Here is a 22,968-nt window from a genome sequence, read left to right as displayed (position 1 = left end):
ATGAGAAAACATATACAAAATACACATAATTAACGCAAATATCAATAAAAATATATATAATATAATATATTTTTATACATATTTAAAATATTTAATGTATATTTTGTATATATATTTTATCCAAACTTACATTATTTTATATGTATTTGTTTATATATTTTCATACAAATTTACATTATTTTATATGAGTTTTGTATATGTATTTCAATACAAATTTGCCTAACTTTATGTGTATTTTGCATATCTATTTTCAAACAAATTTAAATTATTTTTGTGTATTTTTGTATATATTTTTATACAAATTTTAGTTATTTTATTTGTTTTTGTATATATATTTCTACAAATATACATTCTTTTATTGGAATTTGTGTATTTAATTTTACAATTTACATTATTTTATGCGTATTTTGTATATATATTTTTCTACGTATTTAAATTACTTTATGTGTATTTTATATATACATTTTCATAAAAAATTACGTTATTTTATTGTGTGTATTCGTATATATTTTGAAACAAATTTTATACAAATTTATGTTATTTTATGTGTATTTGTATATATATTTTCACTCAAATTTATATTATTTCATGTGTATTCTTACATATATTTTATTACAAATTTACCTTATTTTATGTTTATTTTGTATATTTATTTCATTCAATTTTAAATTATTTAATGTGTATATTTGTATTTGTATTTAGGTTATTTTATGTGTGTTTTCTATATATATTTTCATCCAAAATTACATTATTTTATTGTTATTTTCTTAATTTAACTCGATACGAATTTAGATTATTTCATAGGTATTTTGTATACATATTTTTATACTCATTTACATTATCTAATGTGTGTTTTGTATATATTTTTTTATGCAAATAATTTTATGTGCATTTTTGTACATATATTTTAATAGAAACTTAAAACGTTATTTTATGTGTATTCTGTATATGTTTTCTCATACAAATTTACATTATTTATTTCGTCTTTTGTTTATTTATTTTGATACGAATGACTTGATTATTTGTGTATTTTGTAAATATTTTTTTATACGTATTTACATTACTTAATGTGTATTTTGTTTATATATTTTTTTACAAATTTACGTTATGATATGTTTATTTGTTAAAAATATTTTGAAACGAATTTACTTTATTTTATGTATTTTGTATATATTTCAATTCAAATTTAGCTTATTTTGTGTGTATTTTGTATATCTATTTTCATACAAATTTAATTACTTCTGTGTATTTTTGTATATAGTTTTATACAAATTTACGTTATTTTATGTGCATTTTTTATATGTATATTTATACAAATACACATTCTCTTATTGGTATTTTGTTTATTTATATTTATACGAATTTACATTATTTTATGTGTATTTTGTATACATTTTTGATTCGTATTTACTTAATTTTATTTGTATTTTGTATATATATATATTTATAGAAATCTACGTTATATATATTTTTTTACAAATTTACGTTATGATATGTTTATTTGTTAAAATAAACATATCATTTCAAATATATATCATATATATATTTTGAAACAAATTTACATTGTTTTATATGTATTTTTCATATCTATTTCAATACAAATTTACCTTATTGTATGTGCATTTTGTATATTTATTTTAATACAAATTCAAATATTTTATGTGTATTTTGGTAAATATAATTTTATAAAAAATGCGTTATTTTATAGGTATTTTGCATCTTAGTTTTCATACAAATGTACATTATTTTATTAATATTCTGTGTATATATTTTGATACGATTTTATATTATACTATTTGTGTTTTGTATATATTTTTTTTATACATATTTTCATTATTTAATGTGTATTTTACATATTTTATACAAATTAACGTTATTTTAAGTGTATTTGTTTATATAATTTCATTCAAATTTACATTATTTTAAGTGTATTTTGTATATGTATTTAAATACAAATTTACCTAATTTTATGTGTATTTTGTATATTTATTTTCATACAAATTTAAATTATTTTTTGTGTTTTTTTGTATATACATATAAATTTCTATGAAAATATATATTCAAAATACATATAAAATTATGTAAATAAGTATAAAAATATATATTTCAAATACACCTAAAAAAATATAAATTCGTATGAAATTAAATAAACAAAATTCCGATAAAAGAACGTATATTTGAAAAAAAAAATATATACAAAATACACATTAAGTAATGTAAATACGTATAAAAAAATATTTACAAAATACACAAATAATCAAGTCATTCGTATCAAAATAAATAAACAAAAACTAACTAAATAAGTTAAAATTGTGAAAACATATACATAATACACATAAAATAACGTTTTAAGTTTCTATAAAAATATATGTATAAAAATACACATAAAAATTTACATTATTTTATATGTATTTTGTACATGTATTTAAAGACAAAATTAACTAATTATATGTGTTTTTTTGTAATTATGTCAAAACAAAAATTTATTTATGTATATTTTGTATTTTTTTTTTCCTTTTTTTATACGTTCTTTTATATCAGAATTTATTTTATTTTTTTTTGATACAATTTTTTATTTTTTTTGTATTTTTATTTATTTATTTACATTAGTATACATTTATTGTAATATGTTTATATTATATTTTATTTAAATTTACTATTTATGTGTTTTTATATATATGTTTTGATACAAATTTACATTGTTATTGATGTGTATTTTACATATCTATTTCAATACAAATTTACTTTTTGTATATTTATTTCAATATAAATTTAATTATTTCATGTATTTTTGTATATATATTTTTATGCAAATATGCGTTATTATATATATTTTTTCTCTTTTTTTTCATTACAAATTACATTTATTTAATTGATATTCTCTTATTTAATTTTGACTATGGCATCTTTATTTCATGCAAATTTACATTGATATTTAATATATTCTCTTTTTATTTATTTTGATACGAACATTATTTATTAGGTATTTTGTATAAATATTTTTATACATATTTACATTATTTAATGTATTTTTTGTATATATATTTTATTCAAATTTTCGTTATTTTATGTGTATTTTTTTATATATTTTCATACAAATTTACATAGTTTTATACAAATTTACGCTATTTTATGTGTATTTTGTATATGTATTTTCATACAAATACACATTCTTTTATTGATATTTTGTTTGTTTATTTTGATACGAATTTACATTATTTAATGTCTATTTTGTATATATATTTTTATACGTATTTACAGCATCTCAAGTGCATTTTGTATATATATTTCTTTAGAAATCTACGTTATTTTATGTGTATTCGTATATATATTTTGAAACAAATTTACATTGTCTTATGTGTATTTTGCATATTTAAAAAAAAAATTACCTCATTGTATGTGCATTTTGTATATTACTTTTAATACAAATTTAATTATTGAATGTGTATTTTTGTATATATATTTTTTTATAAAAATATGCTTTTTTATGGGTATTTTGCACCTTTATTTTCATACAAATTTACGTTATTTTATTGATATTTTGTGTATTTATTTTGATACGATTTTACATTATTCTATGTGTATTTTTTATATATATTTTATACAAATGTACGTTATTTTATGTGTATTTGTTTTAATTTCTTACAAATTTACATTATTTTATGTGTATTTTGTACATGTATTTAAAGACAAATTTAACAAATTATATGTGTATTTTGAATATCTATTTTCATACAAATTGAAATTATTTTTGTATATTTTTGTATATATTTTCATACAAATATACGTTTTTTTATCTGAATTTTGTTTATTGAGTTTGATTCGAGTTTACCTTTTTTTGTATATCTATTTTCATACAAATTTAATTACTTCTGTGTATTTTTGAATATAGTTTTATATAAATTTACGTAATTCTATGTGTATTTTGTATATTTATATTTATACAAATACATTCTTTTTATTGGTATTTTGTTTATTTTTTATACGAATTTACATTATTTCATAGTATTTTGTATACATTTTTTATACGTATATACTTCATTTTATGTGTATATTGTAAATATATTTTTATAGAAATCTACGATATTTTATGTGTATTCGTATACATATTTTAAAACAAATTTACATTGTTTAATATGTATTTTGCATATCTATTTCAATACAAATTTACCGTATTGAATGTGTTTTTTATATATTTATTTTAATACAAATTTAATTTTTTTATGTGTATTTTGGTATACATATTTTTATATATAAAAAATGTATTATTATAGGTATTTGCCTCTTGTTTTTCCTTACAAATTTTATTTATTAATTAATATTCTATGTATTTATTTGATACGATTACAGTATTCTATAAAAATGTTTATTTTATATGGGTATTTTGCTATTTTTTTTTTCACAAATTTTTATTTTTATTATTATTCTTTATTTATTTATTTTTGATACGATTTTATTTTATTCTATTTGTTTTGTATATATTTTTACACAAATTTACGTTATTTTAAGTGTATTTATTTATGTATTTTCATTCAAATTTACATTATTTTATGTTTATTTTGTATAAATATTTCAATACAAATTTACCTAATTTTATGTGTATTTTGTATATTTATTTTCATACAAATTTAAAATATTTTTGTGTATTTTTGTATATAGTTTAATGCAAATTTAGGTTATTTTATGTGTATTTTGTATATCTATTTTCATACAAATACACATTCTTTTATTGATATTTTGTTTATTTATTTTGACAAATTTACATTATTTAATGTATTTTGTATATATATTTTTATACGTATTTACCTCATCTCATGTGTATTTTGTATATATTCCTAAAATTCCTATAGAACTTATTTTATATTCGTATATATATTTTTGGAAACAAATTTACACTGTTTTATGTGTATTGTGCGTATTTTTAGTAGACACTGTTTTATTGTATATGCATTTTGTATATTAATTTTAATACAAATTTAATTATTCTATGTGTATTTTTGTATATGTATTTTTTAAAAAAAATATGCTATATTTTATGTGTATTTTTCATCTTTATTTTCATACAAATTTAAATTATTTTATTGATATTCTGTGTACTTATTTTGATACGATTTTACATTATTCTATGTGTATTTAGTATATATATTTTATACAAATGTACGTTATTTTATGTGTATTTGTTTTCATTTCATATTGTATATTTGTATGAAATGAAAACAAATACACATAAAATAACGTACATTTGTATAAAATATATATACTAAATACACATAGAATAATGTAAAATCGTATCAAAATAAGTACACAGAATATCAATAAAATAATTTAAATTTGTATGAAAATAAAGATGAAAAATACACATAAAATAAAGCATATTTTTTTTAAAAAATACATATACAAAAATACACATAGAATAATTAAATTTGTATTAAAATTAATATACAAAATGCATATACAATAAGGTTAATTTGTATTAAAAAAAAACGCAAAATACACATAAAACAGTGTAAATTTGTTTCAGAAAATATATACGAATACACATAAAATAACGTTGATTTCTATAGGAATATATATACAAAATACACATGAGATGAGGTAAATACGTATAAAAATATATATACAAAATACACATTAAATAATGTAAATTCGCGTCAAAATAAATAAACAAAATATCAATAAAAGAATGTGTATTTGTATGAAAATAGATATACAAAATACACATAAAATAAACTAAATTTGCATCAAACTATATACAAAAATAACAAAAATATTTTAAATTTGTATGAAAATAAATATACAAAATACACATAAAATTAGGTAAATTTGTATTGAAATACATATACAAAATAAACATAAAATAATGTAAATTTGAATGAAAATACATAAATAAATACACTTAAAATAACGTAAATTTGTGTAAAAAAAATATATACAAAACACAAATAGAATAATGTAAAATCGTATCAAAATAAATACACAGAATATTAATAAAATAATGTAAATTTGTATGAAAATAAAGAGGCAAAATACCCATAAAATAACACATTTTTTTTTATAAAAATATGTATACCAAAATACACATAAAAAAATTAAATTTGTATTAAAATAAATATATAAAAAACACATACAATACGGTAAATTTGTATTGAAATAGATATGCAATTTATTTTAAAATATGTATTCGAATACACATAAAATATCGTAGATTTCTATAAAAATATATATACAAAATACACATAAAATGAAGCATATACGTATAAAAAAAATGTATACAAAATACTCATGAAATAATGTAAATTCGTATAAAAAAATAAACAAAATACCAATAAAAGAATGTGTATTTGTATAAATATAAATATACAAAATACACATAAAATTACGTAAATTTATATAAAACTATATACAAAAATACACAAAAGTAATTAAATTTGTATGAAAATAGATATACAAAATAAGGTAAACTCGTATCAAACTCAATAAACAAAATTCAGATAAAAGAACGTATATTTGTTGAAAAATAAATATACAAAATACACATAAAATAACGAGAATTCGTATGAAAATATATACAAAATAAATAATAATAATAATTTGTATGAAAATAGATATTCTAAATACACATATAATTAGTTAAATTTGTCTTTTAAATACATGAACAAAATACACATAAAATAATGTAAATTTGTAAGAAATTAAAAGAAATACACATAAAATAACGAACATTTGTATAAAATATATATAAAAAATACACATAGAATAATGTAAAATCGTATCAAAATAAATACACAAAATATCAATAAAATAACGTAAATTTGTATGAAAATAAAGGCAAAATACCCATAAAAAGCATATTTTTATAAAAATATATATTCAAAAATACATTCTATAATTAAATTTGTATTAAAAGTAATATACAAAATGCACATACAATAAGGTAATTATTTTTTTTTAAATATGCAAAATACACATAAGACAATGTAAATTTGTTTCAAAATATATATACGAATACACATAAAAAAACGTAGATTTCTATAGAAATATATATACAAAATGCACTTGAGGTGCTGTAAATAAGTATAAAAATATATATACAAAATATACATTAAATAATGTAAATTGTAAAAATAAATAAACAAAATATCAATAAAAGAATGTGTATTTGTATGAAAATACATATACAAAATACACATAAAATAACGTAAATATATATAAAACTATGTAAATTTGTATGAAAATATATAAACAAATACACATAAAATAACGTAAATTTGAATGAAATATATATACAAAATATACATTAAATAATGTAAATATGTATAAAAATATATAAACTAAATAACCATAGAATAATGTTAAATCGTATCAAAATAAATAAAGAGAATATCAATTAAATAATGAAAATTTGTATGAAAATAAAGATGCATAATATCCATATAATAACGCATATTTGCATAAAAATATATACAAAATACACTTGAAATAATTAAATTTATATTGAAATAAATATACAAAAAAGTAAATTTGTATTGAAATAGATATGTAAAATACACATCAATAATGTAAATTTGTATCAAAATATATATACGAATACACATAAAATAGAGTAAATTTCTATGAAAATATACATATAAAAATACACATAAACTTATGTAAATAGTAAAAAATATATATACCAAATACACCTAAAATAAAGTAAATTCGTATCAAAATAAATAAACAAAATTCCGATGAAAGAACGTATAATTTTAGGAAAATAAATATACAAAATATACATAAAATAACGAAAATTTGTATAAAAATTTATACAAAAAAAAAATTTAATTTGTTTGAAAATAGATATACAAAATACACATATAATTAGTTAAATTTGTCTTTAAATACATGTACAAAATACATATAAAATAATGTAAATTTTTATGTGTATTTTTGTACATATATTTTTATAGAAACTTAAAACGTTATTTTATGTGTATTATGTATATGTTTTCTCATACAATTTTAACTTATTTAGTTAGTTTTTTGTTTATTTATTTTGATACGAATGACTTGATTATTTGTGTATTTTGTAAATATTTTTTTATACGTATTTACATTACTTAATGTGTATTTTGTTTATATATTTTTTTACAAATATACGTTCTTTTATCGGAATTTTGTTTATTTATTTTGATACGAATTCTCATTTTTTTAGGTGTATTTGATATATATATTTTTATACTTATTTACATAATTTTATATGTATTTTGAATATATATTTTCATAGAAATTCACTCTATATGTATATACAAAAAAACACAAAAATAATTTAAATTTGTATGAAAATAAATATACAAAATACACATAAAATTAGGTAAATTTGTATTTAAATACATATACAAAATACACTTAAAATAATGTAAATTTGAATGAAATTATATAAACAAATACACTTAAAATAACGTTAATTTGTATAAAATATATGTAAAAATACACATTAAATAATGAAAATATGTATAAAAAAATATATACAAAACACAAATAGTATAATATAAAATCGTATCAAAATATATACACAGAATATTAATAAAATAATGTACATTTGTATGAAAACTAAGATGCAAAATACCTATAAAATAACGCACTTTTTATAAAATTATATTTACCAAAATACACATAAAATATTTGAATTTGTATTAAAATAAATATACAAAATGCACATACAATAAGGTAAATTTGTATTGAAATAGATATGAAAAATACATATAAAACAATGTAAATTTGTTTCAAAATATATATACGAATACACATAAAATAACGTAGATTTCTATAAATATATATACAAAATACAAATAAAATTAAGTAAATACGAATCAAAAATGTATACAAAATACACATAAAATAATGTAAATTCGTATAAATATAAATAAACAAAATACCAATAAGAGAATGTGTATTTGTATAAATATACATATACAAAATGCACATAAAATAACGTAAATTTGTATAAAACTATATACAAAAATACACAGAAGTAATTAAATTTGTATGAAAATAGATATACAAAATACACACAAAATAAGCTAAATTTGAATTGAAATATATACAAAATACATAAAATAAAGTAAATTCGTTTCAAAATATTTTTAACAAATATACATATCATAACGTAAATTTGTAAAAAAATATATAAACAAAATACACATTAAGTAATGTAAATACGTATAAAAAAATATTTACAAAATACACAAATAATCAAGTCATTCGTATCAAAATAAATAAACAAAAAACTAAATAAATAATGTAAATTTGTATGAGAAAACATATACAGAATACACATAAAATAACGTTTTAAGTTTCTATAAAAATATATGTACAAAAATGCACATAAAATTATTTGCATAAAAAAATATATACAAAACACACATTAGATAATGTAAATGAGTATAAAAATATGTATACAAAATACCTATGAAATAATCTAAATTCGTATCGAGTTAAATTAAGAAAATAACAATAAAATAATGTAATTTTGGATGAAAATATATATAGAAAACACACATAAAATAACCTAAATACAAATACAAATATACACATTAAATAATTTAAAATTGAATGAAATAAATATACAAAATAAACATAAAATAAGGTAAATTTGTAATAAAATATATGTAAGAATACACATGAAATAATATAAATTTGAATGAAAATATATATACAAATACACATAAAATAACATAAATTTGTATAAAATTTGTTTCAAAATATATACGAATACACACAATAAAATAACGTAAATTTTTATGAAAATGTATATATAAAATACACATAAAGTAATTTAAATACGTAGAAAAATATATATACAAAATACGCATAAAATAATGTAAATTCGTAAAAAATTAAATACACAAAATTCCAATAAAATAATGTATATTTGTAGAAAATATATATACAAAAAACAAATAAAATAACTAAAATTTGTATAAAAATATATACAAAAATACACAAAAATAATTTAAATTTGTTTGAAAATAGATATGCAAAATACACATAAAGTTAGGCAAATTTGTATTGAAATACATATACAAAACTCACATAAAATAATGTAAATTTGTATGAAAATATATAAACAAATACATATAAAATAATGTAAGTTTGGATAAAATATATATACAAAATATACATTAAATATTTTAAATATGTATAAAAATATATTATATTATATATATTTTTATTGATATTTGCGTTAATTATGTGTATTTTGTATATGTTTTCTCATAGAAATTTACATTATTTTATTGGCATTTTGTCTATTTATTTTGATACGAATTACAAGTTTATTTCTGTATTTTATACATTTTTTTATACGTATTTACATTATTTAATGTGTATTTTGTTTATATATTTTTATACAAATTTACGTTATTATATGTGTATTTGTATAAGTGTATAAGTATTTTGATACAAATTTACATTATTTTATGTATTTTGTATATATATTTCAATTCAAATTTAGCTTATTTTATGTGTATTTTGTATATCTATTTATTTTAATACAAAATCAAATATTTTATGTTTTTTCGTATATATATTTTATAAAAATGCGTTATTTTATGGGTATTTTGCATCTTAATTTTCATACAAATTTACATTATTTTAATAATATTTTCTGTATTTATTTTGATACGATTTTATATTATTTTATTTGTGTTTTGTATATATTTTTTTATACATAATTACATTATTAATGTGTTTTTTGTATATATATTTGATACATATTTACGTTATTTTAAGTTATTTTATATGTATTTGTTTATATATTTTGACACAAATTTACAATATTTTATGTGTATTTTGTAATATATTTCAAAAGAAATTTACCTAGTTTTATATGTATTTTGAATATATATTTTCATACAAACAAATTATTTTTATGTATTTTTTGTATATAAATTTCAATTCAAATTTAGTTTATTTTATCTGTATTTTGTATATCTATTTTCATACGAATTTAATTACTTCTGTGTATTTTTGTATAGTTTTATACAAATTTACGTTATTTTATGTGTATTTTGTATATTTATATTTATACAAATACACATTCTTTTATTGGTATTTTGTTTATTTATTTTGATACGAATTTACATTATTTTATGTGTATTTTGTATACATTTTCTTATACGTATTTACTTCATTTTATGTGTATTTTGTATATATATTTTTATACAAATCTACGTTATTTTATGTGTATTCGTATATATATTTTGAAACAAATTTACATTGTTTTATATGTATTTTGCATATCTATTTCAATACAGATTTACCTTATTGTATGTGTATTTTGTATATTTATTTTAATACAAATTAATTTTTTCATGCGTATTTTGGTATATATATTTTTTAAAAAAATGCGTTATTTAATGGGTATTTTGCATCTTTATTTTCATACAAATTTACTTTGTTTTATTAATATTCTGTGTATTTATTTTGATACGATTTTACATTATTCTATTTGTGTTTTGTATATATTTTTATACATATTTTTCATTATTTAATGTGTATTTTAAAACAAATTTACGTTATTTTATGCGCATCTGTTAAAATATTTTGATACAAATTTACATTATTTTATGTATTTTGTATATATATTTCAATACAAATTTAGTTTATTTTATGTATATTTTGTATATCTATTTTCATTTGTATCAAAATAATTAAACAAAATAGCAATAAAATAATGTAAATTTGTATGAGAAAACATATACAAATACTCATAATTTAACGCAAATTTCTAAAAAAATATATGTACAAAAATGCACATAAAATAAAGTAAATTTGCATAAAAATATATATACAAAACACACATTAAATAATGTAAATGCGTACATAAAATAACCTAAATTTGTATTAAACTATATACAAAAATACACAAAAATATTTAAAATTTGTATGAAAAGAAATATACAAAATACACATAAAATTAGGTAAATTTGTAATGAAATACATATACAAAATACACATAGAATAATGTAAATTTGAATGAAAATATATAAACAAATACACTTAAAATAACGTAAATTTGTAAAAAATATATATGCAAGATAGACATTAAATAATGTAAATGTGTATAAAAAAATATATACAAAAAAGAAATAGAATAATGTAAAATCCTATCAATATAAATACACAGAATATCAATAAAATAATGTAAATGTGTATGAAAAGAAAGATGCAAAATTCCCATAAAATAGCGCATTTTTTATAAAAATATATATACCAAAATACACATAAAATATTTAAATTTGTATTGAAATAAATATACAAAATGCATATACAGTAAGGTAAACTTGTATTGAAAGAGCTATGCAAAAATACATATAAAACAATGTAAATTTGTTTCAAAATATATATACGAATACACATAAAATAACGTAGATTTCTATAAAAATATATATACAAAATACACATAAAATTAAGTAAATACGTATAAAAATAGATATACAAAATAAACAACTAATATTGTAAAATTTTTTAAAAAAAAAACAGAATATAAATAGAATAAAGTAAATTTGTATGAAAATAAAAATGCAAAATACCCATAAAAGAAAGCATATTTTATAAAATACATATATACAAATTTACATAGCATAATTAAATTTGTATTAAAATTAATATACAAAATGCATATACAATAAGGTAAATTTGTATTGAAAAAATATGCAAAATACACATAAAACAGTGTAAATTTATTTCAAAATCTATATACGAATACTCATAAATCAACGTAGATTTCTATAGAAATATATATACAAAATACACATATATATATATATATATATATATATATATATATATATATATATATATATATATATATATATATATATATATATATATATATATATATATATATATATATATATATATATATATATATATATATATATATATATATATATATATATATATATACAAATTACACATTAAATAATGTAAATTCGCGTCAAAATAAATAAACAAAATATCAATAAAAGAATGTGTGTTTGTATGAAAATAGATATACAATATACACATAAAATCACCTAAATTTGTATAAAACTATATACAAAAATACACAAAAATAACTTTAAATTGTATGAAAATATATATACAAAATACACATAAAATTAGGTAAATTTGTATTGAATATACATTTACAAAATACACATAAAATAATGTAAATTTGAATGAAAATATATAAACAAATACACTTAAAATAACGTAAATTTGTATAAAATATATATAAAAAATACACATTAAATAATGTAAATATGTATAAAAAAATATATACAAAACACAAATAGAATAATATAAAATCGTATCAAAATAAATACACAGAATATTATTAAAATAATGTAAATTTGTATGAAAATTAAGATGCAAAATACCATAAAATAACGCATTTTTTATAAAAAATATTTATACCAAGACACACATAAAATATTTGAATTTGTATTAAAATAAATATACAAAATGCACATACAATAAGGTAAATTTGTTTTGAAATAGATATGCAAAATACATATAAAACCATATAAATTTTTTTCAAAAAATATATGCGAATACACATAAAATAACGTAGATTTCTATGAAAATAAATATACAAAATACACATAAAATGAAGTAAATACGTATAAAAAAAAGGTATACAAAATACACATAAAATAATGTAAACTCGTATCAAAATAAATAAACAAAATACTAATAAAGAATGTGTATTGTATAATATAAATATACAAAATACAAATAAATAAAGTAAATTTATATAAACTATATGCAAAACTACACAGAAGTAATTAAATTTGTGTGAAAATAGATATACAAAATACATGTGTATTTTGTATATTTATTTTCATACAAATTGAAATTATTTTTGTTTATTTTTTTATATATTTTCATACAAATTTTCGTTATTTTATGTGTATTTTGCATATTTATTTTTTCTACAAATATACGTTCTTTTATCTGAATTTTGTTTATTGAATCTGAAACGAATTTACCTTATTTTGTATATCTATTTTCATACAAATTAAAATACTTCTGTGTATTTTTGTATATAGTTTTATATAAATTTACGTTATCTTATGTGTATTTTGTATATTTATATTTATACAAATACACATTCTTTTATTGGTATTTTGTATATTTATTTTGATACGAATTTACATTATTTTATGTGCATTTTGTATACATTTTTTTATACGTATTTACTTCATTTTATGTGTATATTGTATATATATTTTTATAGAAATCTACGTTATTTTATGTGTATTCGTATATATATTTTGAACAAATTTACATTGTTTTCTATGTATTTTTGAATATCTCTTTCAATAGAAATTTACCTTATTGTATGTGCCTTTTGTATATTTATTTTAATACAAATTTTTTTTATGTATATTTTGGTATATATATTTAAAAAAAAAAGCGTTATTTTATGGGTATTGTGCCTTTTTATTTTCATACAAATCTACATTATTTTATTAATATTCTGTGTATTTATTTTGATACGATTTTACATTATTCTATTTGTGTTTTTTATATATTTTTTTATACAAATTTACGTTATTTTAAGTGTATTTGTTTATGTCTTTTAATTCAAATTTACATTATTTTATGTGTATTTTGTATATGTATTTCAATACAAATTTACCTAATTTTATGTTTATTTTGTATATTTATTTTCATACAAATTTAAAATATTTTGGTATATTTTTGTATATAGTTTGATACAAATTTAGGTTATTTTATGTGTATTTTGTATATCTATTTTCATACAAATACACATTCTTTTATAGATATTTTGTTTATTTATTTTGACGCGAATTTACAGTATTTAATGTATATTTTGTATATATATTTTTATACGTATTTACATTATTTCATGTGTATTTTATATATATCCTTATTGTATGTGCATTTTGTATATTTATTTCAATACAAATTTAAATATTTTATGTGTATTTTGGTATATATATTATTATAAGAAATGCGCTATTTGATGGGAATTTTGCATCTTTATTTTCATACAAATTTACATTATTTTATTAATATTCGGTGTATTTTTTTGATACGATTTTACATTATTTTATTTGTTTTTTGTATATATATATTTTTTATACATATTTACATTATTTAATGTTTATCTTGCATATATATTTCATACAAATTTATTATCTATTATTTATTTTCATACAAATACACATTCTTTTCATGATATTTTGTTTATTTATTTTGACACGAATTTACATTACTTAATATGTATTTTGTATATATATTTTTATACGTATTTACATAATTTCATGTGTATTTTGTATATATATTTCTATAGAAATCTACTTTATTTTATGTGTATTCGTATATATATTTTGAAACAAATTTACACTGTTTTATTTGTATTTTGCGTTTTTTTTTCAATACAAATTTACCTTATTGTATGTGTGTATTTTGTATATTAATTTTAATACAAATTTAATTATTCTATGTGTATTTTTGTATATGTATTTAAAAAAAAAATGCTTTATCTTATGGGTATTTTGCATCTTTATTTTCATACAAATTTAAATTATTTTATTGATATTCTGTGTACTTATTTTGGTACGATTTTACATTATTCTATGTATAACAAAAATAAATATATACAAAAATACATAAAAATAATTTAAATTTGTTTGAAAATAGATATGCAAAATATGTGTATTTTGTATATATATTTCAATTAAAATTTAGCTTATTTTGTGTGTATTTTGTATATATTTTCATACAAATTTAATTACTTCTGTGTATTTTTGTATATATTTTTATATAAATTTACGTTATTTTATGTGTATTTTGTATATTTATATTTATACAAATACACATTCTTTTATTGGTATTTTGTTTATTTATTTTGATACGAATTTACATTATTTTATATGTATTTTGTATACATTTTTTATACGTATTTACTTCATTTTATGTGTATTTTGTATATATATTTTTATAGAAATCTACGTTATTTTATATGTATTCGTATATATATTTTGAAACAAATTTACATTGTTTTATATGTATTTTGCATATCTATTTCAATACAAATTTACCTTATTGTATGTGTTTTTTGTATATTTATTTTAATACAAATTAAATTTTTTGAGGTGTATTTTGGTATATATATTTTTATAAATAAAAAAAATGCGTTATTTTATGGGTATTTTGCTTTTTTATTTTCATACAAATTTACATTATTTTATTAATATTCTGTGTATTTATTTTGATACGATTTTACATAATTCTATTTGTGTTTTGTACATATTTTTTTTATTCAAATTTACGTTTTTTTATAATATTATTGATACCAAAATACACATAAAATATTTCAATTTGTATTAAAATAAATATACAAAATGCACATACAATAAGGTAAATTTGTATTGAAATAGATATGCAAAATACATATAAAATAATGTCAATTTGTTTCAAAATATATACGAATACACATAAAATAACGTAGATTTCTATAAATATACATATACAAAATACACATAAAAATAAGTAAATACGTATAAAAAATGTATACAAAATACATAAAATAATGTAAATTGTATAAATGTAAATAAACAATATATCAATAAAAGAATGTATTTGTATAAATATAAATATACAAAATGCACATAAAATAACGTAAATTTATATAAAACTATATACATAAAATAACGCAAATTTCTATAAAAATATGTGTACAAAAATGAACATAAAATAAATTTGCATAAAAATATATTACAAAACACACATTAGATAATGTAAATGAGTATAAAAATATGTATAGAAAATACCTATGAAATAATCTAAATTCGTATCGAATTAAATTAAGAAAATACCAATAAAATAATGTAATTTTGGATGAAAATATATATACAAAATACACATAAAAAAACCTAAATACAAATACAAATATACACATAAAATATTGTATTTTGTATATACATTTCAATTCAAGTTTAGCTTATTTTATCTGCATTTTGTATATCTATTTTCATACGAATTTAGTTACTTCTGTGTATTTTTGTATAGTTTTATACAAATTTACGTTATTTTATGTGTATTTTGTCTATTTATATTTATAAAAATACACATTCTTTTATTGGTATTTTTTTTAATTTTTTTATAAGAATTTACATTATTTAAGTGTATGTTGTATACATTTTCTTATACGTATTTACTTCATTTTATGTGTATTTAGTATATATATTTTTATACAAATCTACGTTATTTTATGTGTATTCGTATATATATTTTGAAACAAATTTATATTGTTTTATATGTATTTTGCATATCTATTTCAATACAGATTTACCTTATTGTATGTGTATTTTGTATATTTATTTTAATACAAATTAATTTTTTCATGTGTATTTTGGTATATATATTTTTTTTGAAAATGCGTTATTTAATGGGTATTTTGCATCTTTATTTTCATACAAATTTACATTGTTTTATTAATATTCTGTGTATTTATTTTGATACGATTTTACATTATTCTATTTGTGTTTTGTATATATTTTTTTATACATATTTATATTATTTAATGTGTATTTTGTATATTTTAAAACAAATTTACGTTATTTTATGCGCATCTGTTAAAATATTTTGATACAAATTTACATTATTTTATGTATTTTGTATATATATTTCAATACAAATTTAGTTTAATTTATGTATATTTTGTATATCTATTTTCATTCGTATCAAAATAAATAAACAAAATAGCAATAAAATAATGTAAATTTGTATGAGAAAACATATACAAATACACATAAATTAACGCAAATTTCTAAAAAAATATATGTACAAAAATGCACATAAAATAAAGTAAATTGGCATAAAAATATATATAGAAAACACACATTAAATAATGTAAATGCGTACATAAAATAACCTAAATTTGTTTAAAACTATATACAAAAATACACAAAAATATTTAAAATTTGTATGAAAAGAAATATACAAAATACACATAAAATTAGGTAAATTTGTATTGAAATACATATACAAAATACACATAGAATAATGTAAATATGAATGAAAATATATAAACAAATACACTTAAAATAGCGTATATTTGTATAAAATATATATGCAAGATACACATTAAATAATGTAAATGTGTATAAAAAAATATATACAAAAAAGAAATAGAATAATGTAAAATCCTATCAATATAAATACACAGAATATCAATAAAATAATGTAAATTTGTATGAAAAGAAAGATGCAAAATTCCCATAAAATAGCGCATTTTTTATAAAAATATATATACCAAAATACACATAACATATTTAAATTTGTATTGAAATAAATATACAAAATGCATATACAGTAAGGTAAATATGTATTGAAAGAGATATTCAAAAATACATATAAAACAAAGTAAATTTGTTTCAAAATATATATACGAATACACATAAAATAACGTAGATTTCTATAGAAATATATATACAAAATACACATGAAATTATGTAAATACGTATAAAAATATATACAAAATACATATCTAGGTAAATTCGTGTCAAAATAAATAAACAAAATATCATGAAAAGAATGTGTATTTGTATGAAAATAAATAATAGATAATAAATTTGTATGAAATATATATGCAAGATACACATTAAATAATGTAAATATGTATAAAAAGAATATATACAAAAAACAAATAGAATAATGTGAAATCGTATCAAAATAAATACACCGAATATTAATAAAATCATGTAAATTTGTATGAAAATAAAGATGCAAAATTCCCATCAAATAGCGCATTTCTTATAAAAATATATATACCAAAATACACATAAAATATTTAAATTTGTATTGAAATAAATATACAAAATGCATATACAATAAGGTAAACTTGTATTGAAAGAGATATGCAAAAATACATATAAAACAATGTAAATTTGTTTCAAAATATATATACGAAAACACATAAAATAACGTAGATTTCTATAAAAATATATATACAAAATACACATAAAATTAGGTAAATACGTATAAAAATAGATATACAAAATACACATAGAATAATGTAAAATTGTTTAAAAAAAAATAAACAGAATATAAATAAAATAATGTAAATTTGTATGAAAATAAAAATGCAAAATACCCATAAAATAAAGCATATTTTTATAAAAATACATATACAAAAATACACATAGCATAATTAAATTTGTACTAAAATTAATATACAAAATGCATTTACAATAAGGTAAATTTGTATTGAAAAAATAAGCAAAATACACATAAAACAGCGTAAATTTATTTCAAAATCTATATACGAATACTCATAAATCAACGTAGATTTCTATAGAAATATATATACAAAATACACATCAAATGATGTAAACACGTATAAAAATATATATATAAAATACACATTAAATAATGTAAATTCGCGTCAAAATAAATAAACAAAATATCAATAAAAAAATGTGTATTTGTATGAAAATAGATATACAATATACACATAAAATCATCTAAATTTGTATAAAACTATATACAAAAATACACAAAAATAATTTTAATTTGTATGAAAATAAATATACAAAATACACATAAAATTAGGTAAATTTGTATTTAAATACATTTACAAAATACACATAAAATAATGTAAATTTGAATGAAAATATATAAACAAATACACTTAAAATAACGTAAATTTGTATGAAATATATATAAAAAATACACATTAAATAATGTAAATATGTATAAAAAAATATATACAAAACACAAATAGAATAATATAAAATCGTATCAAAATAAATACACAGAATATTAATAAAATAATGTAAATTTGTATGAAAATTAAGATGCAAAATACCCATAAAATAACGCATTTTTTATAAAAATATTTATACCAAGACACACATAAAATATTTGAATTTGTATTAAAATAAATATACAAAATGCACATACAAGGTAAATTTGTATTGAAATAGATATGCAAAATACATATAAAACCATGTAAATTTTTTTCAAAATATATATACGAATACACATAAAATAACGTAGATTTCTTTGAAAATAAATATACAAAATACACATAAAATGAAGTAAATACGTATAAAAAAAGGTATACAAAATACACATAAAATAATGTAAACTCGTATCAAAATAAATAAACAAAATACTAATAAAAGAATGTGTATTGTATAAATATAAATATACAAAATACAAATAAAATAACGTAAATTTATATAAAACTTTATGCAAAAATACACAGAAGTAATTAAATTTGTGTGAAAATAGATATACAAAATACATGTGTATTTTGTATATTTATTTTCATACAAATTGAAATTATTTTTGTTTATTTTTTTATATATTTTCATACAAATTTTCGTTATTTTATGTGTATTTTGTATATTTATTTTTTCTACAAATATACGTTCTTTTATCTGAATTTTGTTTATTGAATTTGAAACGAATTTACCTTATTTTGTATATCTATTTTCATACAAATTAAAATACTTCTGTGTATTTTTGTATATAGTTTTATATAAATTTGCGTTATTTTATGTGTATTTTGTATATTTATATTTATACAAATACACATTCTTTTATTGGTATTTTGTATATTTATTTTGATACGAATTTACATTATTTTATGTCTATTTTGTATACATTTTTTTATACGTATTTACTTCATTTTATGTGTATTTTGTATATATATTTTTATAGAAATCTACGTTATTTTATATGTATTCGTATATATATTTTGAAACAAATTTACATTGTTTTATATGTATTTTGCATATCTATTTCAATACAAATTTACCTTATTGTATGTGTTTTTTATATATTTATTTTAACTCAAATTTAATTTTTTTTATGTGTTTTTTGGTAAATATTTTTTTAAATAAAAAAAATGTGTTATTTTAAGGGTATTTTGCCTCTTTATTTTCATACAAAATTACATTATTTTATTAATATTCTGTGTATTTATTTTGATACGATTTTACATTATTCTATTTGTGTTTTGTAAATATTTTTCTATACAAATCTACGTTATTTTAAGTGTATTTGTTTATGTCTTTTCATTCAAATTTACATTATTTTATGTGTATTTTGTATATGTATTTCAATACAAATTTACCTAATTTTATGTGTATTTTGTATATCTATTTTCATACAAATTTTAAATATTTTTGTGTATTTTTGTATATAGTTTGATACAAATTTAGGTTATTTTATGTGTATTTTGTATATCTATTTTCATACAAATACACATTCTTTTATTGATATTTTGTTCATTTATTTTGACGCGAATTTACAGTATTTAATGTTTATTTTGTATACGTATTTACATCATTTCATATGTATTTTGTATATGTATTCCTATAGAAATCAACGTTATTTTATGTGTATTCGTATATATATTTTGAAACAAATTTACACTGTTTTATTTGTATTTTGCGTTTTTTTTTCAATACAAACTTACCTTATTGTATGTGCATTTTGTATATTAATTTTAATAGAAATTTAATTATTCTATGTGTATTTTTGTATATGTATTTTTAAAAAAAATATGCTTTATTTTATGGGTATTTTGCATCTCTATTTTCATACAAATTTAAATTATTTTATTGATATTCTGTGTACTTATTTTGATACGATTTTACATTATTCTATGTATAACAAAAATAAATACAGATTACACAAAAATAGATATGCAAAATACATATAAACAATGTAAATTTGTTTCAAAATATATATACGAATACACATGAAATAAGGTAGATTATAAAAATATATATACAAAATACACATAAAATTAAGTAAATACGTATAAAAAATGTATACAAAATACACATAAAATAATGTAAATTAGTACCAAAATAAATAAACAAAATAACAATAAAAGAATGTGTATTTGTATAATTATATATATATATACAAAATACACATTAAATAATATAAATTTGTTTAAAACTATACAAAATAAACATGAAATGATGTAAATACGTATAAAAATATATATACAAAATACACATTAAATAATGTAAACTCGCGTCAAAATAAATAAACAAAATATCAATAAAAGAATGTGTATTTGTATGAAAATAGATATACAAAATACACATAAAATAACCTAAATTTGTATCAAACTATGTACAAAAATACACAAAAATATTTTAAATTTGTATAGAAATAAATATACAAAATACACATAAAATTAGGAAAATTTGTATTGAAATACATACACAAAATACACATAAAATAATGTAAATTTGAGTGAAAATACATAAACAAATACACTTAAAATAACGTAAATTTGTATAAAAAAATATGTACAAAACACAAATAGAATAATGTAAAATCGTATCAAATATTAATAAAATAATGTAAATTTGTATGAAAATAAAGAAGCCAAATACCCATAAAATAACGCATTTTTTTTATTTATAAAAATATATATACCAAAATACACATCATAAAATTTAATTTGTATTAAAATAAATATACAAAAAACACATACAATAAGGTAAATTTGTATTGAAATAGATATGCAAAATACATATAAAACAATGTAAATTTGTTTCAAAATATATATACGAATACACATAAAATAACGTAGATTTCCATAAAAATATATATACAAAATACACATAAAATGAAGTAAATACGTATAAAAAAATGTATACAAAATACACATAAAATAATGTAAATTCGTGTCAAAATAAATAAACAAAATACCAATAAAAGAATGTGTATTTGTATAAATATAAATATACAAAATACACATAAAATAACGTAAATTTATTTAAAACTATATACAAAAATACACAGAAGTAATTAAACTCGTATGAAAATAGATATACAAAATACAGATAAAATAAGCTAAATTTGAATTGAAATGTATATACAAAATACATAAAATAATGTAAATTTGTATCAAAATATTTATAAAAATAGATTTAC

Source organism: Eriocheir sinensis, unplaced genomic scaffold, assembly GCF_024679095.1.
Source record: "Eriocheir sinensis breed Jianghai 21 unplaced genomic scaffold, ASM2467909v1 Scaffold5, whole genome shotgun sequence".
NCBI classification, from domain to species: Eukaryota; Metazoa; Arthropoda; class Malacostraca; order Decapoda; family Varunidae; genus Eriocheir; species Eriocheir sinensis.
This window is presented reverse-complemented; position numbering follows the sequence as displayed.